Raw genomic sequence first — 11,290 nt, 5'->3', positions numbered from 1 at the left:
AGATATGAGGGGCTGGGTTGCAGGAGAACCTAACCTGAGCCTCTAGATGCTCAGAGCAGCAGTAGGGGAGAGTGAAGTTGCTCTGGGTATGAGAAGCAGGGGTGGGGGTGGGGGTGGGGGAGTAGGGAGGCAGGACTGGGAAGAAGCTTCCAGAATCGACCCCAAAGGAGGACATTGCAAAGCCCACAGACAGGCTGCTTCAAGGGTGACAATCACAGCGACTAGCTGGCTTTGCTAACGACTTTAATGAAAATACATTTCATAAGCAATCCAGAGGCACACACAAACAGGAAAATCTCCAGATTGGTAGCCTCCACCCCAACCCCAAGTCCTGAAATGTCAAAGTGACTGGGACAGATTAGAGGAAGATTCTGCCAATAAGCAGAAAAGTGACAGGTGAAGTTAACACTACAGTATAAGGTGACAAACTCGATACCATCATCTAGGCTTTACTGGCCCAGAGGATAAATCCTGAGCGCTTGGTGACAGCTCAGTCAGCAGCCACATCGGAGCACTCCAGAGTCAGAATCTTTCACATGGGGTCCTGATAGTGTGAGGGTTCCCGGAAGCGGGGTGAAGGGGCGTGGGCAGAGGGGCCAAAGGGAACAAGGGATTCTCAGAGATGGGGTTTCTCCCAGGATATCCTCAGATTCCACCTCGCTGAAGAAATTACCCCTGACATGCAAAGGATGGAGACTCTGGGGCCTTGGTTTGTGGTTTTCACCATCAGATGTCTCTTGGGTGAGCATGCCCAGCCTTCTCAGCAAAGATCAGCAAAGATTGTAAGTCTTCGGAAGAGGAGAGGGCTGTGTGCAGGGCTCCACACACAAATGGGCAGGCTCTTCCATCATTCCCTCAGTTCCCTTTTCTCATCTCCAAATTAGTGCACAAAACCAAACCACTTGGAAAATTAGCCAAAGTTGATCGACCGTTTATTAAAACGTTTGTGGAATCCCTTATTGAGGCTCAGAAGCCTTTGAAGTAATGGCGAATGCTGGGTGGAGATAAGATGTTAGTGGGTGGTAACTTTGATTTTCCGAATCAACTTCACGATTTCCTCTGGCCTCAATATTACATTTTATTTCCTGAACTCTAACTCCACAGAGCTGCCACTTTCCCACACTCCTGATGTCCCCAGGCCCAGAGGTTCGTGCACCTTCTACAACCCTCACTAGGGCTCCTCGTGTATGTCTGCAAACTCTCAGGTCAGCCTTGCGTTTAGGTCCCCCTCTTTCCCAAATCTCCCATGTGTCTCAGGTCTCCTTGCTTTAACAACCCCTTAAGGTGCTCCCCAAGTCGGCAGAGCCCAAGCGCACTGCACCGGGCCATAAAGGGAAGATCACAGGTCTTCAAGAGGAGCGGTCTGTGCAGGAATGCACAGAGGAGACTGTCCCAGTGCCCTCAGAGGCCCCTTGCCTCTTATCCCTCTCCCCTTGCCCCGAATCCTGCGCAACCGCATTGGCCTCGGGATCCCTATTCCTGCTTCCAGTCCTGGGGAGAGGGTCTGGGGGTGTCGCAGCCTGAGCCCCGCCGCGCGCGCAGCCCCGCTCCTCCCCGCGCGCCCCACTTGTGGCCCCGCCGGCAGCTTCGCAGGGACAGCTGCATTTCTCGCCGCCCGCCGCTAGGAAGCCGGCCTCGCCTCGCTTTCTCCGCCTCCCGGCGCCCAGCCGCGCCGCCGCGCCACCGAGCCGGGCTGCCGCTGCCGCCGCGGGACCGCGCCCCTCCCCCGCCGCCGGGCCCCAGCGGCCCCGCGGGAGCGGACGCGAGTGCGGTGCTCGGTAAGACCCCGATTCGCTCTCGCCGCCCCTAGCGCGAGCTCGCGGGCGCCGCGCTCCACCCCGGCCCGGTGGCCCCACCTTCCCCGGGAGCATCGCCGAGGCGCGGCCGCGAGGGCCGGGGCCGTCGCGAGTTTGAGTCCTCGCGCGGTGGCTAAGGCTGCCCGGGAGCCCGCGGCAGGGCCCCGGCCGCCCTCCCTCCGCCGCTGCCCGCCTCGTCCCTGGTCCTGGGCACAGGGAGCGTGCGGAGGAACCCGGGGCCGCGATCCGAGGGGTGGTCGCCAGCCAGCCGGCGCCGCGAGGAAGGGACGCGAGGCCTTGGGGAGCCTGCTCATCCCGGGTCTCTCTGCTCCCCGGTTCCCCGCTTTGTGTGGACACCCTCCCGGCTTCGCCCGGGCTTGGGGGCGCAGCCTGAATGGCGATGGCGAGGCGGGGGCCTGGGCTGGGAGCTGAACTCCTTTTAGGGGGAGGGGAGAATCGTTTCCTGCTCCCGCCGTGGTCACCGGTCGGTTCAGCCTTTTCTGGTCCCACCCGGTCCCCTGGGAGCTGTGTCTCTCCGCGACCCGGCTGGAGAAAGTTCAGAATGCGCTGTCCCCGCCCCTGCTCCCCCGCCCCTCGGACTCTGAGTGCCTGGGGCGCTGAGCTCCAGGGGGCCGGGGTTTGCCTTTATTCCTTCAGCGCTCTTGGGTTTCTCTCTGAATGGTTGGTGGCTTGCCACCGCAGCATGGGCTTGTCCATTTTCTTCCCTTAATAAAAAGTTTTAGCTTCAAGAAATTCATACTGCTATTAAATTCCTGGAGAGGGTGTTTTAAGGAAGAGAGATTTTTAGATTTCCTTTATTTGTTTGTTTATTTACTTATTGTAAGAATAGAGGGTGGGGGGTGGATAATTGGGAAGATAGTGATGAGACACCCTAGAGGTGACGTCGGATAGAAGACCATGTGCCTTGATCGCCACCTCGTCCTGTGTAGCCTGAAACCCAGGAAACACACCTTGCCACCCTGAGCCACCTGGCCCAGGAGAAGGGGTTCTGGAGTTGCTCTGGCCCTCCCAGCCCTAAGGTTCTTTACAGACCTATGGAGTTAACTATGCTGTTTGAAGGCAGTGTGTGATAGGAGTCTCCTTATCTTATAGATGTCATCTCATTATGAAGTTTGGCCCCTGCTGGATCGAATGTGAGGTGGGACCTCCGTTTAAATGGAGGGTGGTACCTTTCTTTGTGCAGCTTGGCTTGGGCCACCAGAGGTTCATCCAGAAGGTTGGATTGGAAATCACTCGTCCACACTCTCTTGCTGGATGGAGCAGGAGACAAGGAAACAGCTGGGTAGAGTCTTGAAAAGCAGTTAGGGTAGCTCAGGGTTGGTGAGAGATGGAGAAGACCAAGTCTCAGAGTTAGACCAAGGACCTCTTTGGGATCTGGTGAAAGCTATACCCTAACCACACTGCCCCAACATGCACAGGTGCTGGAGCATTCCTGTGCACTGCCAGGGGGCGTAATATGTCCCCTTGGAGCTAGGGTTCTAATTAAGACCCCTATATTAAGAGTTTTCTGTCTAATTCAGGCCTTTTGGAGCAGATTCCAACTTTGTGGCTAGTTAGTAGATAATCCCAGGGGGCCCAAAGTAGAAATGTTGCTGTGAGGTTCTTTCTCATGCCACTTTGAACTTGTGGCCATGGAGACCTGGAAGCTCTGGCCCAGCTCCCAGCTCCCTCCAGTTAGCTAGAGGACAGGGGCAATTGAGGTGGCCATTCTCCCAGGACTAAGTTTGCTGTCTGTTTGGTGGGGAGGCCCTAGGTACTGTGTTAGGGCCACAGGGCTATTGAATGAAGGGGAAACAAAAGGACAAGTGTGGGTGAGTATAGGAGACGTTTTCAGGAGCCCCTGTTTGCCTTAGGGACACGAGGGGCCTTGTGGAGAGCATTCGTAAGTGTGGAAGAAGAGTCCTCTTGGGAAGCCTTGGAGCAGATTTTCCCAAGAAAACAGTCTGGGTAATTTGCAGTTCTTTCCATTTCTTGAGACTTCAGAACACAAGTGGAGGACAGACAAGCCACTGAGGCTCATTGCCTGTACAGTTCCAAAGACGGTGGTTCTGCTCTTCTTACCCATAATGCTCTGGATGCTGGGCTGTTAGGATGCTGTGCAGGTGTCTGCTTGGGATCTGGAGGAGCCCAGGATCTTCCATGTCAGACTTCTCTGCCTCAGTACTGAGAAGTCTTCCTTAGGCTCACGCCACCTCTGATGGACCAGAGCACTTCAATGTCTTTTTGGTTTTTCGAGACAGGGTTTCTCTGTATAACCCTGGCTGTCCTGGAATTCACTTTGTAGACCAGGCTGGCCTCGAACTCAGAAATCCACCTGCCTCTGCTTCCCAAGTGCTGGGATTAAAGGCATGTGCCACCACTACCCGGCTTTTGAATGTCCTTTTAATGAGGCCACTAATATTGTCTTTAAAGCCAATCACAAACAGTAAATGCAGAAACCAGGCTTGGAAGTAGACCTCCCGTCTCATAAAACGCAACAATGGTGGTCTTGGTTTGAGTGTGGTAAGAAGTTCTGACTCCAGGGATCTATAACCTGCAGCCTGCCGCAACCCATGCCATCCAGCGCATGGGGAGTGCTCTTTAGCCAGTGTGTGTGTGTGTGTGTGTGTGTGTGTGTGGCTTGGTGTGCAGAACCATCCATTGTTTCCTTCAGAGTTCCCTAAAGTCACCCTGCTGTTACTAAGCAACAGAGCTGAGAATTTCTCAGAGCCTTGGGCTCACCTCTGACCAGGCAAGGTGAGCTGGAGCAGGAGGTGTCTGGGGTTTGCTGGCTCCTGCCATCATGACAAGTTAACAGTTAGGTCTGAGGACCCAAAATGATGGTGGTCTAGCGATCCCTGATATGGGAGATGCCTTGGTGGCATGCAAGGCTCTTGTGGCAGGGTCCACCTTCCCTTGTGGCTGGGATTTACCTTTCTGCTGAAGCTCTCTCTGGCTGCCAGATATTGGTGGGTAGACTTGAGATGTGAGTTGCCTTGGCTGCTCTGCTGTCGAATCCTCTCTGCTTCCAACCACCCATGTAATAAAGCAGCTAAAGTTCTCATCTTCAAAAGAGGTCATGAGGCCGGGATGCAGCCCAGTTGGTAGAGTGTTAATGTACTTTCCTAGCAGGCACAAAACCCAAGGTTCAATCCCCAGCATCCTCTAAACTGGGTATGGTGGCATAAGCTTGTCATCCAAGCCTGGGGACGTGGAGGTGAAAGGCTCAGAAGTTCAAGGTCATCCTTGGCTACATAGAGAGCTTGAGACCTGCCTGGGTTATGTTAGACCCTGCCTCAAAAAAAAAAATAAAGACTAAAAATAAAACTATTCATAAATATAGCTAGGAGGTGGTGGCACACGCCTTTAATCCCAGCACTCAGGAGGCAGAGGCAGGTGGATCTTCAGGTTCAAGGCCAGCCTGGTCTACAGAGTGAGTTTCAGGGCAGCCAGGGCTACACAGAGAAACCCTGTTTTGAAAAACCAAACCAAACTAAACCAAACCTCAAACACCCAAACCAAAGCAAACCATAAACCCATTCCTAAACAATAGATGGAGGAATTGCTTGGGAACATAACTCTCTTCTTAAAGAAAATATGGCACCGCTTTTCTATCATGGTGTTGTCAAGGATCTTAAAGGAGTTCTTGCCTGGAAATAGATGTCTAACCTGCACTTCAGGAAGCAATGGAGCCATTTTTACTCCCATTTCTACTAAGAGATCTTCATGGTTTGGGTTGGTTTTGTGGTGCTGGATATTGGATTCAGAGCTCTGTCCATGTTAACTAAGCGCATGCTCTACCACCGAGGTCCACCCCTAGCACCATGGCTTGCAGGATTCCCAGAACATGCTTAGACATCCCCCGAGAGGCTCTCGGTCTGACTCTGAAGCTTTCTAAGTGCTTCTGCATCTCATTCCTAGAAGGTGTCGGAGGACGTCTCGCGTTTGCAACAGACAGAATGAGTTCCTTTGATAGTTGCTGTTATTTCTGCACGTGGGCTCGAGAGCTCCGAAACTTGGTGCTGAGAAAATAATCTTTGGTTAAAACTGTAGCGGCTGGGACAGATGTGGTGTTAGGGGGGAGGGGACGATAAGTGGAGGTGTGTACGGTTGCTGAGACGTCAGGGTGAGATAGGAAGCGTGAAATGACTCAGTAGGGTTGAATGGCTTTTCTTTCAATGTTAGTGTTGGTCCTGAGGGACAAGGCACCCAGTGAAGAGTGGCAGGGTAGGCAAGTGAAGAGTGATGGAGTGTCTGATAAAGGGCTTCGTATGAAGGAAGAATGGGGACTGGGATATGGGGATATGGTATAGTGGATAAAGGTCTACACACACACACACACACACACACACACACACACACACACACGTAAAAACATAATCTCACTCCACCAACGAGCCAATCCTTCCTGTGGTCAGATGTGGTCTTTTTGTTTGTTTGAGACAGTCTCTATAGCCCTCAGTGGCCTGGAACTTCCTGTGTAGATTAGGCTGGTCTCAAACTCAGATATCCACGTACTTCTGCTTGATGGTGTGTGTGTGTGTGTGTGTGTGTGTGTGTGTCTAGGTTTAAAGATAATTGTTAAAGATTCATTCATTGTATGTGTCTTGAGTGTTTTAGCTGCATGTACACCACTGTGCCCCATGTGGTGCTGGGGACAGAAATTAGGTCCTCTACAAGAGCAACAATTTTTCTTAACTACTGAGCCATCCCTTCAGTGCATCTTAATTCTTGGGATGGGAAGATGGCTTAGTGGTTAGGAGTATCAGCTTTCTTATGAAACCCCTTGAAGTGACATTCATTTCTCAGGTGAGGAAACAGAGACCTAAGAGGCAGCAAGAGGCTACATAGCATGCCTGAGGTTGTGGATCTCAACGTGGCAGAGTTTGGGTCTGTGGGGGTAAGGCCACTGTGCTGTACTCAAGGTCTGCCAATGCAGTGGTTAGTCATTGGAATAGGTGTGGTAGGGTCTACTTAATGCATTCTGCAAAGAGTTGCTGGCCAAGTGAGCTCGTTAGGCCTGACCTAGGGCACAAAGCTCACCAAGGCGGCCCTGTCCTCAAGAGGCCTGCAGTCCAGGAGCAGGATAAACATGTTAGTCTAGCGTTTCAGTCGCCCTGGGCAAGAGCTGTGAGAAAACTCTGGAGTCGGGGTGTAGCTCATGGGGGCAACTGCTGATGTGAAGCCGGGAGAACCCATGCCCAGCCCCCATTAAAAAAGAAAACAAGGTGAAACACAGAAGAAGGGGGTAATTGCCAGTCAGAAGAGCTTCTAGAGCAGACAAGACTTGTTGGGGGAGGGGACTTGTGCATGGAGTCCAGGTAAGCGGCAGGTGTCGTCCAGGCACCGAATCTAGTCCCAGCACTTTCCTGCTCTAAGATGCTAGTACAACCCTGTGGCAGGCCTGTGGCATGTGAGACATATTAGGTGGGGTTTTGTTCGTTTTTTGTTTTTGTTTTTGTTTTTGATCCTGTAAAGTCTTTGCCAGGTGAGGCAGGAACCCTGTAGTGTGACTAACTTCCTAGATCCATGGATACATTGGGGTTGCTGTATGTCTTTGTGGGTTTTGTTATTTCTTATTTTTTTGGTTTTTATTTATTTATTTTATTTTTTATTTATGAATATACCGTCACTGTCTTCAGAACACCTAAAGAAGGCATCAGATGCCATTACAGATGGTTGTGAACCACCACGTGGTGGATGGGAATTGAACTCAGGACCTCTCGAAGCATCATCGCATTCTTAACTGTGAGCTATCCTTTCAGCCTTTTGTTGTTATTTTTGAGACAGTGTCTCATTTTAGCCCAGACTGACCTGAAACTTACTATATTGGCCTGGACTGGCCTTGAAGTCATACACTCTTTCTAGCTCCATCTCCCAAGTGTTGGGATTATAGGTGTAAGCTACTATGCCAAAAGTTTGAATTTTTTTTTTTTTTGAGACATAGTCTCACTTTATACACCAAGCTGGCCTGGAACTCACTCTGTAGCCTAGGCTGGGCCTCAAACTCCTTTTGCCTCTTTTCTGCCCTAAAGTGTTGGAATTGTAGACATTAGCCACCATGCCTGGCTGCTTTTTGTGTTTCTTCTTTTTTAATGATTAATTTTATTTATGTCTGCGGATGTTTTGCCTGCATGTGTGTTGGTCCACCACATTCATGCCTGCTGACTTCAGAGGCCAAAAGAAGGCTTTCTGGTCCTTGGAACTGGAGTTACGGATGGTTGTTAGCCACCATGTGGGTGCTGGGAATCAATCAGGAACAGCTGCCAGTGCTCTTAGCTTTGGGGCCATTTTTCCAGGCTGGTTTTTGTGGTCTTCAATAGCTAAGCAACTGTTACTTCTCACGATGCCTTCATCGAACACACTGAAGAGGCACACATCTTACAAGCTTTGATGCTAGGAACATAGGCTGTTCACTAGACAGAGCACCAGAGGTGAATGAATTTAAATTGCAGGGGTAGGGTGTGTGTGTGTGTGTGTGTGTGTGTGTGTGTGTGTGTGTGAAGAAGATAGAGGGAGAGTGTTCCAGATAAGCTGTAATGAGCAAGAAAAGTGACTCATTGGAGCAGAGGGGAAGGCCCCTACCCCCACCTCCGAAGGGCTTAGGAAATAGGAACAAGATTCATTTATCTCTGTGGTTTAAGAAGTTCACCTGCAGACAGGAAGATGAAGTGGAGGTCCCTAGAGGTCCATGCCCACTCAGTGATAGAGGGATGAAAGCTGGAATTTTTGAGGTAGAAGGCTGCTCAAATCTGGCTTAACCTCTCCTCTTCTTGTGCTATGGCGTCATTGAAGAAAGCTGTGTGACAGAGGGCAGTCTGTCCATGAATTTAGAGTCCAGACATAAATCCTACCTGCTCAGCAATTGGGACTCATGCCTTGTCTGGGTCCTCGCAACAGGCGTGCTCTCTGGGAGTGACCTGCAGCCACATAGGACGGAGTCCAAGCCTTCGGAAAAGAGGCAAGGACACCGGAAGTAACGGGACATTTGTCAGTAAATGGCTGCAGAATCATCCGCTCTATTCGGAAGACAATGTCACTTGAGGCTTCTGGGTTATTGACTTCACTGTTTAGTCAGCTCCCTGAGCTCTGCACAGGGCCAGGGGCCCTCGGTAAACCCTGTGGAAGGAATAAGCAAACAGTAGCTAATCCAAGTTAATTCGCTGTGACCATTTACTTATTGGGCCTACGGTACAATCATTTCATGATTACTCCCACTGGCGGAAAAGGATGGTGATAGGATGAGGGGCAAGGGCAAGGTTAACAGAGCACATCTGGAGAGCCTTCTTCCAAAGATCATCAAGGGCAGGCATGTTCACATACTATGGCATTTTCCTCTTCTCCCAACCCCTGCCTCAGACATAAAAGGCTTCAACGTTTAGGGAAGACATGTTTATGACAATCTCAGCACATTTAACAAGATAGTTACAGAAGTCTCAGAAGAAAACGACAGAGGCAGAGAGGCAGAGAGGCAGAGAGGCAGAGAGGCAGAGGCAGAGAGGCAGAGGCAGGATTTCTGTGAGTTTGAGGCCAGCCTGGTCTACATAGTGAGTTCCAGGACAGTCAGAGCTCAGTTAATCAGGGAGGCATGGTGGTGCGTGTCTGTAATTCATGTCGGGCCGCAACACCACCTCAATTCTACAACTCCTGGGGGGGTCTGATGCCTCTGAGTTCGATGGGCATTTGTACTTATGTGCACGCACACACGCTCACGTGCACACTCGCGCGCGCACGCACACACACACACACACACCAATTTAAGTACCTTTTTTTTTTTTTTTTTGGTTTTTCAAGACAGGGTTTCTCTGTATAACCCTGGCTGTCCTGGAACTCACTTTGTAGACCAGGCTGGCCTCGAACTCAGAAATCCGCCTGCCCCTGCCTCCAGAGTGCTGGGATTAAAGGCATGCACCACCATGCCCAGCTTTAAGTACCTTTTTAACAGCAGGGCTGGAGAGATGGCTCAGCAGTTAAGAGCTTTGCCTTTTCCAAAGCTGGATTTGGAGCTTGCTCAGGCAAAGACGCTTTTGTGGTTGAGTAGGGGAACGGGGCACAGGAAATGATTTCACTTGCTTTGGGTCGGAGATTGGTTTCAGTTCCAGGCTGTACCAGGAGCTGAGTGCGTGAGTGTCAGGGAGAGGCCCACTGGGAGGGAATTCCCCTGTTGTCTGTGTACAGAAGTGACAAGGTGGGTGGACAGGGTCTTCCTGAGTTGAGCAGGAGGAAGAGGTGAATCTGAGATGGAGCCAGAAAGCAGCAATGAGTGACTGGAAGCTGGGCTGGCACAACTGGTGTGGGGGTTAAACAGGCCTATGAAGATACATGTGCAGGTCAGAAGCCCACGTTCTAAGGCAAGAAAGCCACAGGCTTAGGCCGTAGGGAAATCTTACCCACAAATGACCTGGGTGAGGTAGTGTGCCCACAGGCAGGCAGAGAAAGCAAGCTCAGCATGGTAAAAGGTCAATTACACCTTGTGCTGGCATCCTTAAGACATCTTTACATCTCTACAGAGATGGCCCAGCAGCTAAGAGTATTCTCTATCCTTCCTGAGAACCCGATTCCCAACTCCTGTGTCAGATGGCTAGCAAGCACCTGTAACTGTAGATCCAGGGAAATCTGACTCACTCTTCTAGCCTCTGAGGACACACATGTGGCATGCTGTCACATACAGCCCTGACACACACATTCTCTCTCTCTCTCTCTCTCTCTCTCTCTCTCTCTCTCTCTCTCTCTCTCTCTCACACACACACACACACACAGGTTTTTTTCAGATTATTTATTTTATGTTTGATTGTTTGCTTGATGGATATGTGTGTACCACATATTATCCCCTCAAACTGGAGTCAGTTGTGAGCAGCTGTGTAGGAGCTGGGAACTAATCTTAGGTCTTCTGCAAGAACGCAAGTGCTCTTTAACTGCCGAGCCATCTCTCCGGCCCCTACAAATGCTTTATTAAAAGATAGCTTTTTAAAGATTTATTTTATTTGTAAGTATGTGTGCCCATACAAAGGTGTGTGTGTGTCTGTGCACCATATGTATACAGGGGTCCTTGGAGGAGAAAAGAGATTGAATCCCTTGGAGCTGGAGTAAGAACCGCTTGTGAGCCACCATGAGTCGTCTGGAAGAGCAGTCTATGCTTCTAACCTCTGCTCCATCTCTTTAAGCTTTGAATTTAAAAAGGCGGGGGGGGGGGACACCCCTTCCATGGCACATAGTGGCACATAATGGCACACACATACCTGTACTCCTAACTCTCGGGAGGTTAATTAGTCTGAAGCCTATAGTAAACTCGTCATGAACAAATATAACTAGCCTCTGCTGGGGAACATTTCCTTGCATTTGACTCTCTTTATAATAAAAGGCAAACACGAGTGGAAGACGTAATCGTTGCAGACTTGCAGACCTTTGCATGCTGAGGATACTGTGAGACCTCAAGCTGTCAATTTTCCCAAGACAATTTGGGGCCAGCCTGGTGGTTTCATCGAGACCATCAT

At 50.6% G+C, this 11,290-nt stretch overlaps 1 protein-coding gene across 4 annotated transcripts in view; it reads left to right on the top strand.

Moving 5' to 3' along the window:
• The first annotated feature begins 1,097 nt into the window (after positions 1-1,097).
• The window catches only part of Cuedc1 (CUE domain containing 1), a 97,718-nt gene continuing 87,525 nt past the window's right edge, over positions 1,098-11,290 (top strand). The window contains exon 1 of one of the 4 annotated variants that reach the window (XM_085829684.1): positions 1,098-1,146. The gene's annotated coding sequence lies outside the window, so the exon portion shown is untranslated. Of the gene's footprint in view, positions 1,206-1,650; positions 1,779-11,290 lie in introns of those variants that run through there. The other 3 variants (XM_085829685.1, XM_029483845.2, XM_021177905.3) reach the window with 3 other exon arrangements.

Source organism: Mus caroli, unplaced genomic scaffold (assembly GCF_978045245.1).
Source record: "Mus caroli unplaced genomic scaffold, Mus_caroli_1 scaffold_13, whole genome shotgun sequence".
In the NCBI taxonomy this organism is placed as follows: Eukaryota; Metazoa; Chordata; class Mammalia; order Rodentia; family Muridae; genus Mus; species Mus caroli.
The sequence above is the reverse complement of the archived record's forward strand: the minus strand, read 5'-3'. Positions and strand labels throughout refer to the sequence as shown.